Source organism: Syngnathoides biaculeatus, chromosome 14 (genome assembly GCF_019802595.1).
Source record: "Syngnathoides biaculeatus isolate LvHL_M chromosome 14, ASM1980259v1, whole genome shotgun sequence".
In the NCBI taxonomy this organism is placed as follows: Eukaryota; Metazoa; Chordata; class Actinopteri; order Syngnathiformes; family Syngnathidae; genus Syngnathoides; species Syngnathoides biaculeatus.
This window is the reverse complement of record NC_084653.1, coordinates 15672201-15698508: the sequence shown is the minus strand read 5'-3', so window position 1 is coordinate 15698508 and position 26308 is coordinate 15672201. Positions and strand designations below refer to the sequence as shown.

Below are 26308 nucleotides of genomic sequence, written 5' to 3'. Positions count from 1 at the left end.
CTGCACCCTGAACTGGTTTCCAGCCAATTGCAGGGCACATGAAGACAAACAGCCGCACTCACAATCACACCCGAAGGGCAATTTAGAATGTCCAATTATTGTTGCATGTTTTTGGAATGTGGGAGGAAACCGGAGTCACGCAGGCACGGGGAGAACATGCAAACTCCACACAGGCAGGTCCAGAATCGAACCCGGGACCTCAGAACTGTGAAGCCAACGCTTTACCAGCTGATCCACTGTGCCGCCTGAACTATATGGAGCTTATATATTTCTCTGAAAACACTCCAGACTTGCATGACCATATTTCCACTAACTAAGTGTTGGGTGGGACTTAAAGGAGAATACAGAAAGATCCTATCAACTTCATTGGTGACGTGATAAGACGAGATAAAAACAAAAAGGAGGTTTGCAAGGACACATTTGTCGCTGTTATGGTGGATGAGACACCAGATGTGAAAAATGCAGTGCAGCTAGTGTTACTTTCACTGGCAAGTATGGAGAAGCAGTTTGTCACAAATGAAGAGGTGACAATTGGCAGACGAATTGTTGACATTGCTGTTATTAACGTCTGTTTCCTGGAGGAATATAAATGTCTGCAAATTGTGATCCAGTGTTTTGATGGTGCCGTAGTCATGTCATCGGCACTAACCGGGCTGCATGCTAAAATTAAAGTCAGGCCCTCTACATCGTTAGTCATATGTAGTACTTCTAAGCACGTTGACCGAATATAGTTCTGACTCGAAAGGACAGCTTAAAGAATGCAAAATCTTTGTTGCTCACCTCAATGGCAAAGCTGCACTTTTCTCCAGATCTCTAAAGCACACGCTAGTTCGAGATGATATTTGGCTGCGACTTTTTCAAATGGCAATGACCTATGGGATCCCTCAAGGGTTAGTTCTTGGAGCCCTCCTGTTCAGCCTGTATATGCTCAGATTTTTCAAAACTTTGTTGGCTATCATACCTATGCAGATGACAGTTGAATTTACTGTAGCAATGTCTCCAGATGACTAAAGCAGATAAATAACTGGAATAGCCCCCCAAAAAATTCCAATTAAACCACAACAAAACTGAGACAGCTGTTTTTGTCTATAAAGAATAGAAAAGATTGCTGTTAGTAAATACCTGGACTCACTATCTTTAAAAAGCTAAGATCAAGTAACTAAACTTCGTGATCTAATAGATTCTGACATACTTTCGACCGCCATATAAAATCAATCACAAAAACTGCCTTTTACCGTCTGAAGAACATATCTAGAGTGAAGGCTTGTATCGATCAAGCAGACCAGGAAAAGCTCATCCATGCATTTATCTCAAGTAGACTTGACTACTGTAATGGTCTTCTGACTGGACTCCCCAAAAAGAGCATTAAATAGCTGAATGCTGTTTTAGCTGGTTTAGGCCTTGAATACACTAAATAATTTCTAACGGAATACAAACCCAATAGAGCTGTGAGATCAACAGACTCTGGACAAATGGTGGAGCGCAGAATCCAAGCCAAACATGGTGAAGCAGCATTTAGCTATAATGCTGCACACAAATTTGCCAACAGAGGTGACCCCACCCTCAAATGTGAATGTTTTTAATCCTAGGTTGAAAACTTCAGCTTTTAAATTACGTATTTCCACTATTTAATTGTATTTCTTGCACTGTATGTTGTTTTTAATTGTACTTTTAGTTTTCATTTTTTAAAAAGTTTCATTTTATTTGAACACTTTTAATCATGTAAAGCACATGGATATCTATGTATATGCATTATATAGATAAATTTACTTTGTTTTCTCAGGTTGGACCGACTCATTGACAGTGTAAATAAAAATGATTACAAGTTTTGAGAAGAGAGATTGCATCTGGGAGGTCTTCAACCACATACTGGAACGTCATGACTTGGTACATTGTGCTAATGGATTTAATACACGTTGCATGACTTAGCTTTTTGCTTTTTACTGAATGGATTCATTGGATTTTCTGAGCATTTCAATGAGCTTTTTGGATTACGATAGAACAAGCCACTGGATTTACAGTTGTCTGAGTTTGAAGGAGTTGCGACATCATAGAGCATAGAGAAGAACTGGTTTGATACTCTCTATGTCGCCACTCTGCATACCTTGGTTGCTCTGAGCGCGTGGAGATGGCTAGTGCAAGGAGAAATTGGTGAACAAAACCATAACAGAATCCGAGACAACATTCTTTGCCAGCTGTAGAACAAATTTCAAGCTCATTGACAATTAATGTTCCTCTCTTTCCTTGACCACCAGCTTTTTGGAACATATGGAATTTGGAACGTGAAAAAATCCCTTACACAACCTTCCCCAACTTGATATAGAGCCACAGAATACTATTTGATCGGCCTCATTTGAAAAAAGAGGTGGTTGTGTTGTATTCCATGACCGTCTTTGGCATGTTCTCCTTATTTCCTGTTCACCCTTTTACCTAGAAGGCCCAGTTCCTGTGACCTATTCTTTGTGCCTAAACTTTACCTGTCTCATTAGTACCTGATTGTTTTCACCCGTTTCCTGCTCTATTTAACCAGCATTGCACCCATCACCTCAGTGCCAGGTTGTTACTGGACACTGGAATATTTTCAAGTCTTTTTGACCCGGAACCTGGTTTTGGACCAATGTGTTCCCTGACCCTGCTTGTTATTCCAACCTCTCCTTCTGCCTGCAACGTGACTGGGTTAGTAACTCCCACCTATCTTGTTCATTGACCTTTGCAATTAGAAGTTTGGTCTGGATTTTTAGATCTTGGACTATAGATACTTGACTGCTGGGTTTTGACCGAGTTTGGACATTTTGATTTGGATTGTGGACCTCCACTACTCCGTCTTAGTGAATCTTTGAGCACCAAAGTACAAAATTGTGACCTGTCTGAATTTAGTGTCTCCTCTAGCCTACATGTATTCCCCAGCTGTGTGTGTCAGTACTTTGTCATTTCTTTGAGTAAGCCTAATTTGGACACGCATCATTGTCTGTTTTACATTGTACTCACCTGTGCTCTGCTCAAGAGAACTCCATCCACCACTTTTCCCCGCTCTCAAAGGAATCTCCCTATTATTTTGCAATGGGAGTTTTTCCATTGATTTTCTTATGACAAAAACAACTAAACGAAAGCATGACATGACTGTACAGATTGGTATTTCTGACTGTGGGAACACCTATATCCACAGTCTGTTTTGAGTAGACATTCTTTGCCCTCAAGAGAATCTAAAGGTATGTCAAGTATATCAATGGACAGTCTCCTCGCAACCCGAGCTGTGGCTAATCAAAAAGACTTTTTGGTGGAAATGAAACGCATAGATCACCTGATAGTCATTGAAGACTTCCCACATAAAGGACAGAGGACGTATTTCCATCTGTAAATAATCAGCATCTCTCGTGAGTATGACTCAGTTCATCCCATTTGTTGTCATGTCATTAAATCAATATTAATTGAACTGTTTTGAATTATTTTAAATGTGGAGATAATGTAATGGAAGAGAGGGTTTACTGTTTCTTGGTTTAGTAATAATGGTATTCATTGTCTACGTGAAATAATTCCGTCACGATGATGGCACAAATGACTGTTTTTGAGTTGGCTATTTCAAATGCAACATGATGGAGGTGGATCAGATCATTTAAGTCCCACCGGAAGACCCAGGTTCTAAATTGCCCACCACTGAGTTCAGGTATTAGCCGTTAATTTAAAATTTGGTCAAACCTGTTCAGATTTCAGCTGGGACTGAAAGCTTTGAGCCTTTTAATCAGCAGTTGTAATTTATTTTTCCAGAAAGGTGCCTCTCTTAATGTTGCTGTTTTCAGTTCTTATTGGCTTTGTAAACATTTAGATTTCTGCCCGAGTTGGTTTATTTCACATTCTAATTGAATGCTTCTATTTGAGTTAATCATGTTTCTTTGTATTTTTAAGTGCTGCAATTTTTTTTTCTCCCCATGATATTTTGTACGTCATGTAAGGGAGAAGAATATTCTGTTGTACTTACTGTAGTACAAATTACAATACCAGTCACTCACATTTGACGAGCGCAAATCCGCTTGCGCACCTCCGTGCTCGCAAATCTGCACAGCAGCACGAATAATCACGTAGGTAAAATTTGTTACAAGCAGAAAAAAAATATTGAAAAACGTCACTTAGTTTTTGTAGTCTTGACATAAATTTATGTGTTTAATTCATAAATGTTATCGTTAATATATTTATTATGGACTTGCAACAAAGCCAAAGTACTACACACAGATGCAACAGTATCTTCCTCCAAGTGGCCAAGGACAACTCCATCATAACCAAAGAAAGTGCCACATCATCACCAAACCTGTACCTTTGTTCATTTCATCTGCTCACCCCTCCTTTTGACCTGGTGTGTTTTCTAATTAAAAAAAAAAAAAAGTACGTCAGAGACTGGTTCAAAACGCGTTTGGAGAATGTAACTGGCCTGTCTCTCGCATCCTCATGATCAGAAGAAAGACTACTTCTTGTCTGTCATTTGTGCAACTATTCCAGCAAGTCAGGTGATAAACCTAACATTAACTAAACAACCAGTATTCACCCGGAAACAGGAAATGCAAGTTAACCGTACGGAGGTTAGGCCGAAAGTGTATGTTCAGAGCTGCTTCATGTACTGAAAGCGCATTTACGTCGGAAGTCAACATAATGAGCCATGTCTAAGGAAATTCAGTTACACCAGGGGTGCTCAATGCGTCGATCGCGAGGCAGTTTTGGCCTCCTATTTACGGCAATTTTCTTCAACTAAATCACAACAAAAACTAGACAATTGTATTTGGCAATAAAGAAAAGAGAATTGCTGTTATTAAACACCTGGACTCTATTTTTAAAAACAAAAGACCAAGTCCGAAACCTTGGTGTTCTGATTGATTCCGACCTGACTTTCAACAATCACATCAAATCAATCACAAAAACTGCCTTCTACCATCTGAAGAACATATATCTAGAGTGAAGTCTAGTATGTGTCAAGAAGACCAGGAAAAGCTCATCCATGTTTTTATCTCAAGTAGACTTGACTACTGTAATGGCATTTTGACTGGACTCCCCCAAAAGAGTATTGAACAGTTGAATGCTGAAGCTCGCATTCTGACCAAAACAAAGTGCTCAGAGCATATAACTCCAATCCTAAAGTCCTTCCACTGGCTTCTAGTCATCTTTAGAATAGATTTTAAAGTTCTTCTACTGGTGTATAAATCACAAAATGATTTAGGTCCTGAATACATGACAGAAATGCTTACGGAATACAAACCCAGTAGAGCTCTCAGATCGACTGACTCAGGTCAAATAGTGGAGCGCAGAGTCCAACGCAAACATGGTGAAGCAGCATTTAGCTATTTTGCTGCACACAAATGGAATAAGTTACCAACAGAGCTCACCTCTGTCAGCCCCAAGTGGGAATGTTTTTAAATCCATGTTAAACTTTTTTCTCCTGCTTTTTAGAATATATCCACTTTTTGATCATATTACTTGCACTGTATGCGGCTTTAATTTTTTTAAATATTTTGTCATTTTTCTCATTTTTATTCCATTTTAAATGTTTTGTCTCTTTGTTTTCGAATGCCTTTAATCATGTAAAGCACATTGAGTTACCTTGTGTATGAAATGTGCTGTACAAATAAATTTGCTTTGCTTTATACCGCCTCAAAATCCACTTCCTGTATATTTTATGTTCCCAAACACCCGTCCCAAAACTCACTCAGTATCACCCTCTGGAAAGTAAAGGAAAATCTGATGAAAAAGTGGAATGTTTGACTGACAGCATGTTGACCCATCTACACAAACTTGACATCGATCATAACTTAGCACTTGTAAAAGTCTCAAGGACCCATGCCTAAAATCGAACGGGAAGTCATCAGTTTTCTTTTGAAGCAGTAATTTTGAGCAAATTCAAGGCCTCATTCTTTGACTAACACTTAGTAGAGAATGAGCCCCTTAGAAGTAAGTATAATAGTCCCTGAATTGTGTGTGTTTTTTATTTTATTTTTTTCCCCCACACTGGGTCACGCAGCGAATGGACTATGGCAAGTTTAATCACTTCAAGATTTGGACATGAAGAAGTTGGTGTGAGATCACCTCAATGCCTGCTTTTTGCTTTAATTTGTTTTTTCCGATTTCTTATGGACATTTACGTTATATAGCATCGTGATACATCACACTCGTTGTGGCTCATAGAAAGTGACATATTTTGTTTCCTAGTGTTGAGAGTTGTCTGATATAAAGGAAATCAAATACCAGTAATTTGATTTGGAGAAAATAAGAACTTCCTGGATCAGCACCATTAATTATCTTTTTTACATTTATGCCAATATTTTGGGGACGTAATTCCTTTTCAGAGAATTGCTATTGGGTTATAAAATAAGGCACTCTGAAAACAACAATAACCATAGAGAGATTAAAGATTTACACCTTAACGGTACAAGCAAGTGCTCAGCAAAGGGGGGAAAAAAAAGCAATAATGGTTCTTTGATTAGGCCAGCAAAAACAAGCCTCTAAGCATTTTAATTAGACTGATGGGAGCTTTCATGGGATCATCTGCTGCCAATGATCCAGTCTTCATTGAAAAGGAGTGTGCACTTGTGTCCATAATGAGCCTTTCTTGTATCAAAGTAAGACACAAGTCAGGGTAATGCTACCCCACGTTCTGTACGTTACAAGTTACCGTTTGACTTCATCATACTGTCGGAAATATGTCAGCCGTGTGTTCTTGTTTGTACACAATATGGTAACATTTAATCATACTATCCATGTCCTACTGAAACAGATGTCACAATATTTACATGACCTGATGTATCGCTGCATACTCAGTCTTTTATAGTATCTGGTAAAAGTGATTATGGTTGGCATATACCCTTTGCAAACTGTAACGAGCATTAGTCAAAAAGTGGTCCGTACAAAACGGGCAAAGGGCTGGAACCCGAAAAGACCAAGTGCCGTTTTCCTTGCAAAGACCATTTTCAAAGGCCAACTGAAAAATCTCAAGCTGATCTGTTTTGCTCTCTTAAAATAGGTCAATTTTACTCACATCTCATTCTTAGGTTGAATCAATTGCTTTTTGAGGTGGCTTTCTCAATAGTTCAAATTGAAAAAAAATGTTGTACAGTAAATGTCATTTGCTACTTTGGAAAAATTTAGCGCCCAAAGAAAATTTCAATTAACAACATAACATTTGGTAGGCATGTTCATCATGAATAGATGTATGGGGGGTACACCTATAGTCTAAAATCCAGATGAAATCTGCCATTTTTGGTTTGAAGCAGCAATTCCGTGGTCATTTAGAATTGTAGATGGCAATTGATTTGATGGCTTCTATAACAGTCTGAGGACGAAACACCTAGGTGCTTATTATTGTTCTTGAATTATCCTTTCTATTCGGGTCTCCAAGGACTTGCTGCAACACCAGAAGAAGAAGCTAACACCAGATAATGAGTTCTTTCACAAATACCTGAGTAACACTCACCAGCTGATGAAAGCACTCCAGAAGCTTAACAACGGCTACATTGTGCAAAACTAGTAACATTTCCAACCTCACTGCATCGGAAGGCAATAAGTGTTTACAACTTTAATGCCAACCATCAATTTCTGATACTTACAGTATCTTTAAGTTTATGAGGTTCTGAAGCCAGTCTCATCTAAATTAAAACGAATGGTATAATGTACACCACCCTGGACTAGCTGCCAGACATTCAGGGGGCACGGACTCACCCAGTCACTGAGTGCGGTCTGGATCTATTGCAGCTACGTTGACCTCAGGTGAATGAATCGCTATTGCTCATTTCTATATGATTCTTGGGCCAAATAACTGGCCCTTTTGAAGGCTTTGGTGTTCTCATCTTTGTTAAAACACATTTAGCAGTAGTTTATCGATCCTAACTTTTGGCTTGTTATTGTCTTAAAAAAAAACATCAAATCCTTCAGTCTGAAGGCCACTTAATGCTGCATGTGTGCAACACAGTGAAGGAAGAAGCAGTTTTTTAAAAAACACTTCTCTCACACTTGAGGGCTCGTTTAGTTAATACATTTTGCTCTCCAGCTATTTTCAACATTTTGAATTGTTTAAAAATGCATAAACATGTAAAGTAGGGACGGACCAATATTATCAAACATGAACAATTTGTGAATAGATATTTGATCATGTGTATCGTAGACATGAGGTTGCCCACACTATAGCATTTGTAATGTAATCAGATACATTTATAATTTTTCTTATTGCTTTCAGATGTCCTCCATGTTTACTAAATTGAACAGTAATGCATTTTCATTGTTTGTGGGCAGAGCATGAGAGCAATATTTAATGTCTCACCATGAAGAACCACACGTTTTATAGTTCCCAAAGTCATTTTGTCTGAGCTACGTTAAATTTGGTATGCACGTCTATCACGAGCATTAAGCCATGCTTGAAAAGACACGGGAAGTCTTCCATTTGGTTTTTAAGTGGAAATTTTAGGATTATTTGGACAATTTCCAGGGGTCCTTGAAAGATGGACTCCACTCATTTTGTCCAATGGCGACCACATTTAAAGCACCAATACTAGACAGATGGACAACATTAAATTAACATTGAATGAGGTCTTTGTCATTGGATGTGTGCAGGACATGGTGGCGTAGTTGGATAATATGCCATCAAACAAGGAACTCTACTAATAACACATTTGAAATTTCTACTGCTGGCGTCACTTTCTCTTAGGATCATGAAATTTCATTCCACATGTAGACTTGAAAAAATGCTTGTCATAAGCCTTATGGGTTTGGAGCACACAAACTGGGATCATTTTGCCCTTTTAAGGGGGTATTCAAAGACAACTATATGTGTGATTTTTACTTTTTTGCAATGCTACCAAATTTTGAGCTTACACTAGACAGATGGTCACTAGTAAATTACATCAAATTAGACCTTTTGTGATTACATGTGGGCAGCGCCTCACCGTAAAACCCCAATCTCCAAATAAACTCTACAAGGTCAGAACATAGAGCCCGTTGGTCACTGCTTGCTGCTTGATTTACATCTTGAAATAATTGTAGCAAAAAGTTGCAACACTCACAATGTTTCAAATGAAACTCAGCATAATATTCTGTCTCATAGATAGTCCTTAAAGAATTACTGGCAAATACTCAGAGTGAAGTCAGATGTAAGAATTGTAGAACGGTTAAAACCAACAGAAGTACCTAATAATATCATGAGTACCATTCACGCACAAATCTGAAGGTGGCTACTTCAAAAGTAAATAGAAAGCAAAACTATAAGCCTAAAACCTCACTGGAGAAACCATGACCATGATACTAAAATATTGCATGGCGTGTTGCTATGGAAACTGTTACCACAATGTGGCTTTTTATTTTTATTTTAAAACCCGACTGTAAAGTGTGAGAGTACTGCACTTTTCACAGCTGTTTTCAGGTTTCACTTTCATGACTCATTCAACCTAAATTGTTCATCTGTAAGTTTATTTCAATATGTCACAGGCAACCTTTTGCCATCCATATGGCAAACAATTGCATATGAAGCTCATAAAAACGTACAAGTAAAACTGCTATTTAGGGTTAGAAATCATTCGCATTGATTTATGTTTTTCATCTGTTTGTAAACTTGTCAAGAATGTCTTTTCAGAGAATGAGTATGAGTTATTGTTATTGATGCCTTCCAAAAAAAAAAAAAAAAAAACAGGCATTACAAACCAAGCACAGAGTGAACATTATAAGTCCTCACATGGCGGAGGCAAGATTCAAAACCAGAACCCTAAAGCAGAAACAGACACTTTTTTTACTGTGCTGACCACCTCCAGAGTTGACACCTGAAAATAAGACAGTTCCAATGCTAAACTGAAGTCTCGTGCCCGGGCTTTTGTCAATCATCAGTTTAATGTACTTCATATCATATGGAAACAATGGGGTTCACCACAAAATTCTTTTTAAAACACTTTTCCAGAGTCCCTCTACAATATGCGTCAAACTCGAGACCCTACGGCCATCTCCCTTCTGCCACATCATTGTTTGTGACCAACTAAAACAAATAATGTTTAGTGCATAGAGGGAGAAAACAAGCTATCAGAGACAAGGTGTTGTCAAACTATTGTTCTGCTGTGGTTCTCCTCCGTCTGCCCCTGAAAAGCCTTTTCTGTCCGGCTGCATTTTCGATATACATTTATAACAGTAAAAAAAATTAAAAGATTTTAAACTGTCTCTTGCACAGTAAAACTGTTCCAGCACAGAGGCATATACAGATCCACCATTCTGCAAGGCCATGAAGCTGAATAGGATGAGTTTAAAAATGAATAATAATATGATGAGACAGAAGGCGTAACTGATGTGTCAATCATTTGGCACTCACTGGAGGGCACACCAGTAGTAGGTGTACCCCTGCAACCTCGCCTGAAGCCCAAACTTTTTGGTTAATTTGTTAGGTGTGTCTATCGTGAGTATTCAGCTTTGCCCGAAAAGAGACAGGAGGTCTGGCATTTTTGTTTTAAGTGGGGGGGGGGGGGGTGGAAATTTTAGGATCATTTTGACCATTAACCGGGGTCCTTCAAAGATGGACTCCACTTGGATATTTTTTTTCCAATTGCTACCACATTCAAAGCACCTATACTAGATGGATGGCACTGACAACGAGTTTGACACCCCTTGCTTTGCAACCACAAGCTGTGTCGGCAAACAGTCTAAAAATAAAAATGTGAGTTTACGTCGGTGTGAGATTAACCGAGCCAAATGCTCACACACTTAAGTCCCTTCACATCTGAGCGGGCAACAACAAAAGCTTCAGATGAATGACTGTCACGGCTCATCAGGCATGTTGAGATCTTAAATAACCTCGGCCTTGATCTATTGCTTGATGACAGAATGCAGTCACTCCAGGCTCATTCGAGTACCATTTCTGCATGAAAACTACAATTTGACCACGTGTGCCAGACCTCAAATGTGACAAGTCGGATGAAATTATAAGCAGCGAGGTCAGTCACCGATTTCACTCTGGGTGAGCAAGTCAAAGAGCTGACGCAAAAATTGCTGATTTGATATATCAGAGCTATTTGGCATAAGCAGTCGCAATCCTATTGTAATGGCACTTTTTCACGTTTTTGCAGGAGCTAGCACATGGTGTTCCCAACACTGAGGTGTCCAATTAACTTGACTCCATCTCCAATGATGAGATGGTATAATAAATCAGAAGGCAAGACAAGAAATTTTAGCTTGGAGGACATGAAATTGCTCTTCTCTCATATGAAAGATTAAAAAAAAAAAACCAGCATGTTCTTTTTCATTAGTATGGGGACATTTCAATACGATACAGTCGCAATGGTGGGGAAAAAAAAACTGGGAGGAATTAACCCCACCCTAAAAATTTTTAAAATTACTTAGACTGGTGGTTTAAACAGTCAATATACAACAAACTATGATCCAAAAATAATATAATTTTAAACTCATCTTGGAATATTAGCTAAAAATAAAAGGGTTATCTGATTTTGAGAAAATGCATCAGAAGTGTAAATGTAAGTTAACATGCATCGACGATTCAGCAACTTTTATTAACAACCCAGACTAACCTTCGGTCCTCCCCTGACTTATAAAGACACACTGTGTGAATTTGTAAAAAGAAAACTTGACAGTAGATGGGGTCTATAGTACCTGCCCACCCATCAAGTGTGAAATTAAATAATCAAGTTTTGGACTGTTTGTTGTCTGCCTAGCTCAGAAAATGTCTTTGAGTGACACATGGAAACACTTCATTGACATCACTTGCACTCTCAATGCATGGTGATTATCATGAACGTACATTATGATCTGTTTTTCAGATGCTTCTCTTTGACATGAAGTACATAGTGACCTGATCACTTTTAGGCTACCGTTTTTCTCGTGTTTAAGGTTAGAGAAGGCTTCTGCTGTCTGGACTGAATTGAAATGTCACAGTGCTGCAGTGTGTCCGACCTCTTGGCTGTGTATGCAAATACAGCATCAGGAAAGAGTTGCACTTGTCTCCCTTGGGATGGGTCAAATGGAAGTTATGAGCTTTTTAACTACTCTATTTTTGGTTGTGTTTTGTTTTGATGTTTTACACTGGAGCAAAGTTATGAAGGAGTATCGGGTTAGGGCACCAGTGTCCAAACAGTATGCCGAAAAATCAAAGGCCACAAGGACCACTTTGAAATAAAGCTGGTGATACGCCACAAAAATACACACACAACATGCAAAGATTCGAACCCTGAACCTCAGAGGTCTTATGCAGAAATGCTAACCACTAGTCACCGTGTTCCCAATTGATATCCTAATGAGCAGAATCTTTTTTACGCCATGTTTATCATATGTGATAGTCAAGTTCACCTCCAAAACAATGTCAACAAAACAAAATCCATACAAGCCAAACCACTGATATTCTAATAAAGCCAATCAATATGGCTCGTGATTGACATCTCAGCTATGTGAATTGCAATCGATCCTTTCTTTTTTTCTCGTTGAGCTCTGTCCCTGCCGGCGTCACCGTAACACAGCTAATACAATCATCTGGCGTCACTTTGCACGACAGGTGTCACTCTCAACACTTTGGTCCACATCAAGGGAGTGAAAAAGCCAAGGGAGCTGGATCAATTCATGTTAATTATGCCGTTGTAACTAGGGACTGTGGACGCTGGTCTGTGTCTCCTCCAAACGCATCGATAAAGGTCAGGCAATTACGTTTTTTTTTTTTCCTCTCTCTCTCTCCGTTCTCAAGAATCCAATAGTGTCGCTGTGGAGAGAAGACAACGCTGCCGACCTGTCTATATCACAGGACACATCTGCTCGCTAGTTTTTCAACACATGACAATCGGACTTTCACACTCACTGCCACATAGTGATTTTATTTGTTTATTTTTTTTCCCTTCCCCAGTGTTGTCGCCTATTAATGTGTTTAACGTACACTTTATAGGTTGGATTTTCACTGCAGGTCCAAATGGCCATTATTTCTTTAATACCTACATTTTGGTCAATTGTTTTGACTATTTCCATGTAAAGTTCAAGTGACGCATATGTACCGTAATTCCCGGCCTACAGAGCGCACCTGGTTATAAGCCTCATCCAGCACATTTGTAAAGGAAATACCATTTGCTACATACATGGGCTGCAGCTGTGTAAAAGCCCACATTGAAACTCACATTGAAACACGAGATATTTACAAAGAAAGATGGTACACATAGAGTTTAACGCTAGCGCCACGCTAACTCTAATGCTAGTGCCGCGCTAACACTAAAGCTAGCACAGCATTAACAGGGCCGGACCAGTAAAAGTCACTTCCTCTTCCACATTTTCCACTGGTCTCATGCTTACCTTTTCCGCTCCAGTCCCCCCTTGCGGCTGTTAGAAAAAATGCACAAATTAACCGCATCACCGCATAAACCGCAGGGTTGAAAGATTGTGAAAAAAGTCGCGGCTTATAGTCCAGAAATGGCAGTATTTACATTTGCAGCAACTCATGAGTTCATATAAGGGTAACCTGCACATCACAGTGTTTGCATTCTTTATTGAGACTTAAGTAATTACTATTTTATATTGCCATTTGCCACAACATAGTGGGCAACAGTGAGATCTACTGGAAGAGATGTGGTGCAATAAGATCTACAGAAAAGCAAAGGGAATTTTAACTGTTTGCCTTTGAGTATCGTCGTACGTACTGTTTGTATGGCATGCTGCTCCATTTCTCATTAAGTGTTTTGACCATTTACAATTACCGTAACATCTATGCTAAATCACGTTAGCATGTAGGAGTTCACTTTATCTTTTAGCAAGAAAGTTAGTGGCTTTTTTTTAGACAAAATCATCTGGTTAGTTAAACATTTTGAGTGATTAAATAAATATGCAATTATTTGTTGCATATGTGTAAATTCCTACCGAGAGGTATGAATAAACAGGTTGAAGCAAGTGCACTTAGTCTTATTTGGAGAATTGTGTGAGTGAGAAAAGGAGCATGCGCAAAGGAATACATTAAAAAGTGTTTTCTCACATTTAACAGTGTTTTAAAATGTGTGGGAGTGTAACACTATTCACATTTTTTTTTCATATGGTCACAACAATGTCGCAGATTTTCATGTGCAATGTATCAACGAGCGTAGAGATGTGTTCACACCACTCCACTGCCTGCCATCTGCAATTGTTTTCCTTATTTAATAATAAACATTTCTAACAGCATATTTTAACTGTATTTAATTGTCTGTGATGGCTTTGTTCATTGTTCCACTCGAGAAAAACTTTTTTCGGCGATAGTATTGATAGGCTACTGTATATCCGATCCGACCATTTTCGATACACGTCTTTTTTTTAATTTTCTGATTAGGTAGAGGCCTGATTCCAATGTAAGGATATGCGTTTTTCTCTCTCTCTCTCTCTCTCCCCCTCTTTTTCACTTTTTCCCCTTTACGTGATGACAGTTGTTCCAATTGTGCCACTTGATATCAAAAACTGAAGTGTAAATCCAGCCTTGGCTCTGCAGGGGTTCTTTATAATAACTTTCCACAGAGCATGAATGCTCATTGTTACATTTAATCTTTTGTTTCTTATTTTGCTCTGAACCAGCTCCTGACATGAAATGGAATTAATAGGTGGGAGAGCAGAGTCTTTACTCATATGTTTGTATCACAATTAGGGCAAAGAACCATAGAATCAAAATCCTGGTTAAATACACTTCAATATGTCGTCTGTGTGTGTACTCTTTAATGTTAAGACTGTCATCTCACTGAGTCTTTCTATCTTGGGGACATACAGCGATTCAAAATTTAACCATGTGCATGATTTGCAGTTTCGCATTGGCTTGGCAATATTTAAGCATAAGAATTTGAATTTGGACTCCCAGAGTACAAAAAAAAAGTTGGGTGGAATCTGGAAGTAGTTGTTGCCAAATTCAGATCAGCATGTAGTTTCCTCAGGGTATCAGATGTAGACGAAAAGATGTCCTTGCAAGCTGGTCAACACAGGTCCCATCTGAGCTTCTGAAGTCTGCTTTACATGTTTTTTTATGAGAGCAAGTCAACAATCATGTTGGGCTACAGTAAAAGGCAGAGTTGGTTGACTTGAGCCATGACTTGACTCTTGAGAGATATGCAGTAAGTTCCCAATTTCAAGACACTTGACCTGGACTTGATTTTTGACAAGAAGTGAGACCAAAGTTGCCCCAATTTGACAGGTTGTTGCAGAGTCAACTGGGGAGGGGAATGGCTAGAGTTGTTCATGAAATACTCCCAGGTGAGAAGTTTGCTCCAGCATCGCCGTGTTCTTATCGACCAGGAAGTGTCTAGTGCTCAGAGCATTGTAAGCAGGCACATTGTAATGGTGAAGCAGCCACGAGTTGTTCCATCTCCTATTGCGCACCAAACCAAACCAAGCAAACGTCACAAGAGATAAAAAAAAAAAAAAATTGTATGTTGTTTGGATTTCAAATACAATAGTGTATATCTTTTGTGAAACTGGTCCTGGATGATTTCTGGCCCTCTTTACAGGACTCGACAAGTCTCGCACTTTACTCAAGATTATGTGCCATTTGTGTACGCGTAAGCCATGGCTCACAACTCAAAACTGTTTTATCATGATAAATTGGGAAATTTATTAGACTCACGTAATCTCGTTTGGCATCTCTGAAAGTGAAATCCCTCGTGAAGTTCAATTTAGTACCTTTTAATTCTTTTATGGCCTCAATTTTTGCACTGCCTTTGAATACTTTTTAAAACTCCTCATGGGAACCGGGTTTAAGGAAATCTCAATCAATCATATTTGATAGGAAATGTTAATGTGATTTAAATCAAATTATTTTATTGTCTCCTCCTTGACGTTGATGGTGAGTAAAATGCAGAGGGAGCACAACATATATACTTATACTTATAAGTATACTTTTCAATAAAGACAGTAAATCCCATTTGGTTGTACATTCATTTGTTTTTTTTTTTGTAGGTTACTTTGCATCTTTAAATTATTGACAATTTCAAGATTTTTGACAAAAGTTCAATTTGGTTTATTACATATTTAAAAATATTAGTGATTAGAAGAGTGCTTCTCAACTGCTGGGTCATGGACAGGTAGTAACAGGTGCGGTCCTTATTTCACGACGGCACTAACATTCAATGTTTTGAGGTTACAAATGGCGTATAACAAAGTATTTTGTCCTGTGGCATTGGAATACATGGTGACGTGACACCAGAAGGCCCATTCTGGTAGAGGAGGGATTTAATTCAGTGTTCACTGCACACAACAAGTATTTTCCAAATATTTACAAATTCTGGAAGCAACTTTTTCAAACAGTTTTTGGTGAGAAAACTCACACCCCTGAAAAATCTGTCAGGATTATTACGAGATATCTGATAATCAGGCCATTGTTGACTTGTATGGGAAGATGGGAATGCAGGCTCAAAAATGGCCCAATTATGCTTTTGGCCCACATTGAGGTCATCACACTTTGTGGTTTTCTTGATTTGAAAGTTAGTGAATGAAAATGTTACAGGTTGTGTATCGTAGAGAAATGCATTGTATTCTTTATTATCATGATAATGTTAAGATAAAATAATCTTCACTTTTATCTTTTCACCCAAATATGTGGGTGGAACACGTTCAGTCCAGGCAATGTTTACAGCTCAGCATTGGACTGAAATTCGCTACTTTTGGCTTTATACATAATAAAGGTGTCTCGGAAACAATTTAAAGCCCTCTTATCAGTCATGTACAACCTTATCAAACTGACATTTGCAAGAATCCAACAAAATGTTAGAGACACCCGAGGTGTCAGACAAGGGTTAAAAGCCTTGAGGCTACGCAGTAGAACAATTATCACCTTATCAAAAGCTCACCGTGATAAGACCCCCTGGCAGCTGTTTTGGAGATACACCGGACGCTGTTTTCACTATTGCCTGAGGAGAGGTGATCTTGTTTCATTTCATCTGCTGGACTGCTGGATAGTGTAAAAGTGCTTTGACTGTCTGCACTAATGTAACATTTTATTTTTTTTTTTATAATGTAAACCGACAGCATAGTCAAATACAGAGCAAATTCACACATTTGTCTGTTTTCTATACCAGTTACTTTCCTCACTGGGGTGGTAGGTGAGATGCAGGCTATCTGAGTTGACTTTGTGTACCCTGGACTGGTTGCCAGCCAGTCGCAGGACACAGATCCAATCCACGTAGCTAAAAATGTTTACCTTAAAGTAAATATTAATCTTAGGTTTGATTTATATTACAAGGTTCAAGTAAGAGAAATCAGATTGTATTACGCTCAATTGGCAATTTGGAGATGTGCTGTGGCAATGTAGAGAGGGACAAAAAGTTGAAGTCTGATAATCTCAGACCACTAATAAACACCACAGAAAACATTTCTGTTTGCAGTTATGTTGAAAGAAAATGTTTTTATTTATTTATTTTTAAATACAGTACCTTACTTTGAGATAGCAAGGGTGGACAACTTCAAATACTCAACAGTACACAGCAATGGTGAATGTGGTAAGGAAGTGAAGAATTGGGTCCAAGCGGGGTGGAACAGTTGGCGGAAGGTGTCTGGTGTTAGGAGACTCTGCGCTAGGATGAAGAGCAAAGTGTATAAAACAGTGGTCAGGCCGGCCATGATGTACGGATTAGAGATGGCACTGAAGAGACAACAGGAAGCAGAACTGGAGGTAGCAGAAATGAAGATCTCGAGGTTCTCGCTCGGAGTGAGCAGGTTGGATAGGATTAGAAATTAGCTCATTAGAGGGAGAGTCAAAGTTGAATGTTTTGGAGACAAGGTTAGAGAGAGCAGACTTTGATGGTTTCGACATGTTCAGAGGCGAGAGTGTGTATATTGGTAGAAAGGTGCTGAGGCTGGAGCTGCCAGCCAAAACAGCGAGAGGAAGACCAAAGAAAAGGTTGATGGATGTCGTGAGGGAGGACATGAGGACAATGGGTGTTCGAGAGGAAGATGCACGAGATAAGATTAGATGGAAAAAGATGACACGCTGTGGCGACCCCTAACGGGACAAGCCGAAACGAAAAGGAGAAAAAGAAGACATTACTTTGAGTGCAATTTGTGGGAAAAAAGACAAAAAACAAATGATCAAATCTGTCCACTCAAGAACAATAACAAAAGATGGAGGTGTGAAAGTGAAGGAATCCCACCCCCCTTGGAGACTTCATTGTTGTTCTTTTGATCTTTGACCACATGACTGTCTCTGTAAAATATGTATTGATTTGGGTGTCTCCATTTATCTCATGTGTTCTGTTAAAGTTTACTGTCCTCTTAATTGAAATACACTGTACATTGGATACAGGCATTACATCCGAATAGGGCAAATGGACGTCGAGTGTAAGCCTTAGATAAACATCCATTAAATGAGAATGCATTTGTACTAACTCTAAGACAATTTCCTGTAATTCCTGATTTCAGTTACTACCGGGCAGGCTATTTTTAGACCTCATCGGCTTCGAGTTTAATGGGACCTAAGGGGGTTAGCATTAAGATTAAATGTGGCAAATAAGAGCTACCTGCGGATGTCACATAAAGAAGAGCAAAAGCTGTGGAGTGTGACATTTATGAGCTCATCGAACAGCTAATGAGCATCTGGGGAAACTGTTTGTCGCTTGTTTCAGGGTGTCGGACGCTCTCGGAAAATGGACAGATGAGCATCTGAAGACAAACGATGGCGCTTTTGTTCCCAGATAATTATACACGGGCGCATGATCCGATTTACTCTCCCAGTACAGTGTCATTAGGTCTCAATATGTTTGTGGCTCTTTTTTAATGGTAATTTACTTTAATTTAGAAAGTAAAACCAGCAATAATTAATTAAACTTACAACAGTTTTCTAAACAATTAGGTAATTACTGTCATCACAATGAAAAATCGCCTCCTTACACTATAAAACATAAGTTTTCAAAATGTTTCCAGGGCCCCACTCATATTTCTAGCACCAATTAAACACACTATATTTACCACTAAATGCCAAAAGAATTAAAGTTCCCATTTTCAAGGATAAAAGTTATTTCAATAAGAAAATCATATTATCATAAAAAAGGGAGAAAGTCATGTCATATTTCTACAATAAAATGTAATTGTTCTTTACAAAAACATTGATTTTGAGATTGATAAAGTAAGCCATTTGATAATAGCTAGGACTATTATTAATAACGGGCTGCAAGTAATACTTATTTTAACAATCAATTGTCTTTTTAATTGATTGGTTAAAAAAAAACACCCCTTTTCTCAAACAGGACATTATTTCAAGTTGACAGCTTTGGAAGAGGCCAAACATAAATTAATTATGATTCAGTTACTGGTTATTTTTTGGAAAATTGAGAAAATTCTTATTGCTTTCCAAAGTAAAATTAGATATTTGCAAATGTTTGACAAAAGAATTAGTCTTGGTCTTAGTCTTTTAAGTCCCCCAAAGGTCTATTTTATTCTTGAAACTGACCTCCTCCCAGTATATATCATTTTGGTATGGCAGGGATCTCCGTGAAGAGCGATACTGGCCTGCATCCAGCAATCCTTCTGCTCCCACCTTCTTCCCACCCAGTCCTCAATGATGAACCTGTGACCGAGCTGTAAGATTTCAATCTTCATTCCCGACACCTTCTACACCACCTTCAGCGCTTTTAGAGTCAGCAGGTCTTCATATCAATCAACCGTACCTCCCATAACTTGACAGCAATTTATTGAAATATATATCTATATGCATATCTATCCATTATCTGAGCTGCTTATCCTCACAAGGGCCGTGGGAGTGCCAGAGGCTCTCCCAGCCATCTTTAGGCAGGAAACGGGGTACACCCTGAACTTGTTGCCAGCCAATCGCAGGGCACAAAAAGACAAACAACCATCACACTCACAGTCACACCTAGGGGCAATTCAGAGTCTCTAATTAATGTGTGTTTTCAGGATGTGGCAGGAAACCCACGCAGGCATGGGAGAACATCCAAACTCCACACAGGCAGACCAGGGATTTGAACGCCAGTCCTGAGAACTGTGAGGCTAATGCTGTTTCCAGTCACGCCACTGTGCTGCCATATTCTGATTCTAATTCTGATATGTTCTAAATAATTATCCAATATTTTTCAGAAGAATGACATTACCAAGCCGACGAAGGCCCACTAAGTCATCTCATCAGTGTGTCATACTCTCTTCCCTCTTGTGACTTTCTGATGCTGAATTATAATTGACTCCATTTGCATAACTTCATTTGAAAAGCTTGAGACAGGACTGTACCACAGGGCATCCAGAGTACTGTGAAATAAAGAAGAGCAGCAGTCGTAGAAGGAAAAATAAAAAGCTATGCTAAGTATTAGTTTAACTGGTAACTAAACTCTGGGTCGTAAACTCTTCCCCTGGTGATACAAATCATCAGATTTTGTTTCAGAAACCATTATCAACACAACCAGTTTCTTCTCTATTGTGTCCAGCAAAAGTGCAAGCTTCAGGTCGCTTCCTAATTGGCTATTGTTCCGTTTCACGTGATAATCAAGTCTATACCTCAGTGGATCATCTTTTTCCAAGCAAATCGGGAAGGAATTCAAATGCAAAAATATCCAAGCTCTCTCCATGCTATTTGTTTCAGGCAAGGAAGTCCTAAATCCTAAAATTAGCGTCTTGAATCTGACTTGAGGCAAGTCACGTGACTAGATTCCCACACCCCTGCCTTGTACCATCACAAGTACTACACAACGTGGTCAAATTGTGAATGAGCATGTGCGCCGGGCAATCTATAACCTCAGCGTTTGCTTTAAAATGTATTTACGTCTGCTCCGTTGATATATATTCATTTAATCTGGTAACATATTAATTCCACATCTATACATGGGAAGGTCTGTATTCCATTAGCAGCTGATTGAGGTGCCGCACAGTATGGTTTCATCAACCCTCCTACGTGTCGAACGCAGCTGCATACCTCAGTCTGGGCGACTCCCTACTCCCTCACAATTTGGCAACCCGCTGTGCCGGGCGCACACAGACATCAATTAGAGAAAGGTTACCTTGCGCTTGTGCTACCGGCTGCTTGTCTTGCCTGCTACAGAAGAGACAATAGAGGGAAAAAGATGAGGGCTTTGGACTTCTGTGAGCAATTTAAATCCGCCCTCTTTCACAGAATCTACCCGCGGCCAACAACCATCACAACCCACTCTCCCTTGATTTTCTAAATCCGGCCACGTGTTCCATTTTCCAAAAGGTCACCTTTCTACTCCTTGTAGATTTTTCATAAGCGACAGAAGACAACACGCCATTAATTAATCTATAAAGCCACATGTGTTTTGCTTACAAATATAAATACAATGGCCGCTCTTTTTTGTGTCTTGGGTCACAAGCAAATATTTTAGTAACATGCAGCAGTATGGCAGATAGAGAACAATTCTTCACGTTATAACATCAATATCATGTTGCGTATGTAGCCATACACGGAACTTTGCCCTATGAAATTCTGCTATCTTAATGCTCAAACACAATGTAAAACATGATAGGCAGGATTACAAAACTAGCATCGATGTAGTACTGGTCTGTTGCATTTTGCTTTTCAAATTGCAATTACCAGTTTGTTCTGCGCTTTGCTCATGTCAGTCACTGTGTGTCTGTTGGCTCGCGGCCTTGGAGTATCGTCTTAGATAGCTACACTGTATACTGGACAGGAGCTAAGTTTAGTTTAGGTTGTTAATGAGATTATTTCCCTGTGTGCACCTAGATTGGATTTGTTTGAAATGAAATCATTTGTGAGATATTTTTTTTTTTATAGGCAATAATTACAGAAGAAAATATATTTAACTGTTTTGGGATCAGTCCGTTGTGGTAAAGATGGAGCTAAGTCAAAAGGCAAAGCTCTCAATTTACCAGTCGATTTATGTTCCTACCCTCACTTATGGGCACGAGCTGTGGTTCATGACCGAAAGAACAAGATCCCGGATACAAGGAGCTGAAATGAGTTTCCTCCACAGGCTGTCCAGTGTGACAGTCTGAGTGCTCCCCCATGCTGAAAAGTCCCCTTGGGATTAATGCGCATGTGCATAGAATTTTTGGAATTTTTGGAAATGTTCTACTTTTTCTAAATCCGTGCCAGTCTGAAACTTCCCCATCCATGCTTCTTCCGCATGTTCATTTTTGCTCCGCTTCAGTGTGTTCATTTTGCTATGGACGTCTCACAAAGCCAAACACAGCGAATGAAAGAATACAGAAACAAATGTGAACGTATTGTTTATTTATCAAATGGAAGGCACGTTCCACCATTGAACAAGAATCAACAGTGGATTGTTCGGGTATGGGTTCGGGTGATATGTCATATCAAAAATGGATGGATGGATGGATGGGATAATAGTTTCCAGTGTATTTATCATTTACACAATTAATCTAAGTGGAAATACTCCAAATATTTTTAGTAGGTGTCATTTACTTGTATTTTTTTTGTCTATTCCCTGTGCATAGCATGAAATTACTGCACCTTGGGCTCTGAGTTGAAATGATTAAACTGAATATTCTGTCAGATGAGCTGGATTGTAGATTCTCTTGTGTTGACGCCAATGGATGTTTTCTTATCAGCCGGGGTTAAAATCTTAAACCTTCTTGGTTCATCAGATTAGTCTTGTGCACCGTCACAGGCGCCTGGCGAATATAACATCAAAGTAGTACTTGGGGTTAAAAAGCGGCTGATCACATTTATGTTTTTATGCATGATGGCTCGTTTTGTAAGAGTGCCTTTCATTCTTAATTAATGTTTCAGTGTAAAGTACAGAGAAAATAAATGAAAATATAGTTGGATGCCATCATCATTTTTGCCAATTGAGACTATTCGGGCATTTTTTTTGTCACAATTTAAAACAGTTCCTCACTTTTTTTTTTTTTTTTTTTTTGCAAGTGACCAGCTGTGCACCCAAACCCATTCTCTGCTGGCAAGTACAGATTCTGTTGCCATATCAACAAGGGTGGAGCTATGGGATTGAACAGGGAAGCAAGCATCTTCCTGTGTGTGGGAGGGGTAGCGGAGGGGGGGGGGGGCGTTGGTATGTTGCACACTGGCACATCCCGCATACAAATATGAAAAAGTAATTAGACTGTTTTGACAAAGTAGGGAGTGGAAAGTACGGATTTGTTTTCAAATGTAGGGAGTTTTAAGTCAAACTGAAGGCAGAATAAGAAAATGAATCATAGCAGGAGGGAAGCTTTAAAAAAAGAAAAAAAAATAGAGGGTCAGGAAACCACTGAGCAACATCAGTAGACAGTAGAGGTCCGTGTCACATGCAGCGGGACAGCAAAGGACACATCTGTGTGGACGCAGCCAGCCGTGAGAAACCCAAACTCCATGAGGTCGCCCATCACAATGAGGACTGCTGGGAAAATGTTGGCAAAGGGCAGAACTACAGGAGGCGGATCCTGTTGGGGGGCGAAAAAAAAAAAAAAGCAAATGTTGTACAGATCAACATTCAACCAAAAGCAATTATTGCTAAATATTTACAGGCCTTTTCTGTGGCTTTGATCATCAAATGATCAAACCAACATAAGAGTTGGATTAACCAGCGATCACCACTGCACCCGACACTAGGGTGAGACCACGGGTAACTTTGGGGTGGGGTGGCTAATAATTAAACAAGGGTGAAGGCACCACCACACTATAATTCAAACAGTAGTTTTGTTTTTTTTCCACTCACTTTCCTTTTTAAAATGTTGTTCTGTTTGACTGAGAAACTGTAATTCGCAATAAATATCCACCAAAATACAAAGAAACCACAGTGGCATCTTTAAAAGGACACTGAGACACATTAAAATAAGTATTTGAACACCATGCTATATTGCAAGTTCTCCCACTTAGAAATCATAGAGAGGTCTGAATTTTTCATCGTAGGTGCATGTTCACTGTGAGAGAGATAATCTAAAAAGAAAAATCCAGAAATCACAATGTATGATTTTTTTTTTTTTTTTAACATTTATTTGTGTGATACAGCTGCAAATAAGTATTTGAACACCTGGAGGAATCAGCCCAGGACTACATGATATGACTTGATCAATGACCTGAAAAGAGCTGGGACCACCGTTTCCAAGGTGACAGTTGGTAATACACTAAGACATCATGGTTTGAAATCATGCATTGCACGGAAGGTTCCCCTGCTGAAACCAGCCCATGTCAGTTTGCCAATGACCATTTGGATGATACAGAGGAGTCATGGGAGAACGTTTTGTGCTCAGATGAGACCAAAATGGCACTTTTTGGTCATAATTCCACTAACCGTGTTTGGAGGAAGACGAATGATGAGTTCCATCCCGAGAACACCATTCCTTCTGTGAAGCATGGGGGTGGTAGCATCATGCTTTGGGGGTGTTTTTTCTGCACATGGGACAGAACCACTGCACTGCATTAAGGAGAGGATAACCGTGGCCATGTATTGTGAGATTTTGGGGGACAATCTCTTTCCCTCAGTCAGAGCATTGGAGACTGGTCGTGGCTGGGTCTTTCAACATGACAATGACCCAAAGCACACAGCCAGGAAAACCAAGGAGTGGCTCCGTAAGAAGCATATCAAGGTTCTGGGGTGGGCTAGCCAGTCTCCAGACCTAAACTCAATAGAAAATCTGTGGAGAGAGCTGAAACTCCGTGTTTGTCAGTGACAGCCCAGAAGAAGATCTGAGTGGAGGAGTGGGCCAAAATCCCACCTGCAGTGTGTGCAAACCGGGTGAACAACTACAGGAAATGTTTGACCTCTGTAATTGCAAACAAAGGCTACTGTATCAAATATTACCATTGTTTTCTCAGGTAAATACTTTTTTGCAGCTGTATTACACAAATAAATCATTTTAAAAAAGCATGCATTGTTATTTCTGGAATTTTCTTTCCGATGATCTCTCTCTCTCTCTCTCTCTCTCTCTCTCCTCTCTCTCTCTCTCTCTCTCTCTCTCTGTGTGTGTGTATGTGTGTGTATATATATATATAATATATATATATATATATGCCTTCTGTATTGATTGTAGTTGTGATCTGCGATTGGCTGGCAACCAATTCAATGTGTACCCCGCCTCCTGCCTGAGGTTAGCTGGGATAACACTCCTGTCAGCCTTTTGAGGATAAACGGCGGCTTGGAATATGGATGTATGGCTGTGGCTGTGATATCGTAGTACAATTTGTGATACCCAATTATTTTCACAGCTGAACCTTTTTGACTGGGGAAGCAGCACTACAACATACAAAATCCATACAACCAGATAAAATAGACATCTTCAAAGTGTTTTTTTCTTTCTCGTTTGACAACTCATTATAAATTACCTAAGTGTAAGACTAAGGTATACTCCTACACATGGACTTAAAAGAGTGAAGGCTGTGTAATTCCTTGCAATCAAAGCACTATGAAGTGGATGATAAAAAGCACTGTACCTTCTGACAAACAGGTCACAACCATTCCAGTGGCAATTTTTCTAGAAGAGCTATTTACTGTGTCTTTGACCAAGTGAAAGCCCCCCAGTCCATTAACGCCACAAGCTTTTGTCACACCGAGGACCCAATTTAATAACGGATTCCATGTGTAAAAACAAGCCCAAGTTCGATCGCTCATATTCTGTAAACAGATGTGGAGACTGATCAACTAAACAGGTGCACCCAGGGTTGCGTCTTTGACAAAAGCCAAAAATTGCACCACAGTTCATTTTCTTTATTCTGCCGAGGCCATTAGATTGCTAATCTGAAAAAAAACATAAAGGTGGGTGCATTTTGTCCGTTTTCATGGAATTTTTTTGCAAGTCAGTTCACAACATAAGCAAAGCTATGGGAATGTAGTTGTGAATGTCATCTAGTTAGCCCTTTATGTAACATCCATCCTTCCATTCATTTTCCTAGGCGCTTATCCTCACAAGGGTCACGAGGAGTGCTGGAGCCTATCCCAACTGTCAACGGCCAGGAGGCGGGGAACACCCTGAACTGGTTGCCAGCCAATCGCAGGGCACATGGAGACAAACAGCCGCACTCACAATCACACCCGGGGGCATTTAGAGTGTCCAATTAATGGTGCATGTTTTGGGGATGTGGAAGGGAACTGGAGTGCTCGGAGAAAACCCACACAGGCATGGGGAAAACATGCAAACTTAACACAAGGAGGCCTGGGATCGAACCCAGGTCCTCAGAACTGTGAGGCCAACGCTTTCCAGCTGAGTCATGATGCCACCTTTATGTAACATGTATTTTTTTTTTTTTTATTCCTACTTTGAGCACTGTGTGAGTTGATGAAAAATTAAAACGTGAGTTTTTTTTTTTCACTTGCGGAAGTTATACACAGAGGTACTGTATTGTCTATAATTAACAGTTCAGGGGAAAAAAAAAATTGACCGTAAGTACAGGCTCTACTTATCTTTTATCAGGTACATGATTTTTAATTTTTTTGGTCTT

At 39.4% G+C, this 26308-nt stretch overlaps 1 long non-coding RNA gene across 2 annotated transcripts; it reads left to right on the top strand.

Annotated features, from left to right (window-relative positions):
• Window positions 1-2556: 2556 nt before the first annotated feature.
• LOC133512172 (uncharacterized) lies at window positions 2557-22209 on the top strand. 2 transcript variants are annotated; one of them, XR_009798117.1, is made up of 3 exons: window positions 2557-2676; window positions 19843-19929; window positions 20023-22209. It is a non-coding gene; the product is annotated as an uncharacterized LOC133512172 (long non-coding RNA). The 2 variants fall into 2 exon arrangements; XR_009798116.1 differs by having other exon boundaries at window positions 2569-3374.
• The last annotated feature ends 4099 nt before the right edge of the window (window positions 22210-26308 follow it).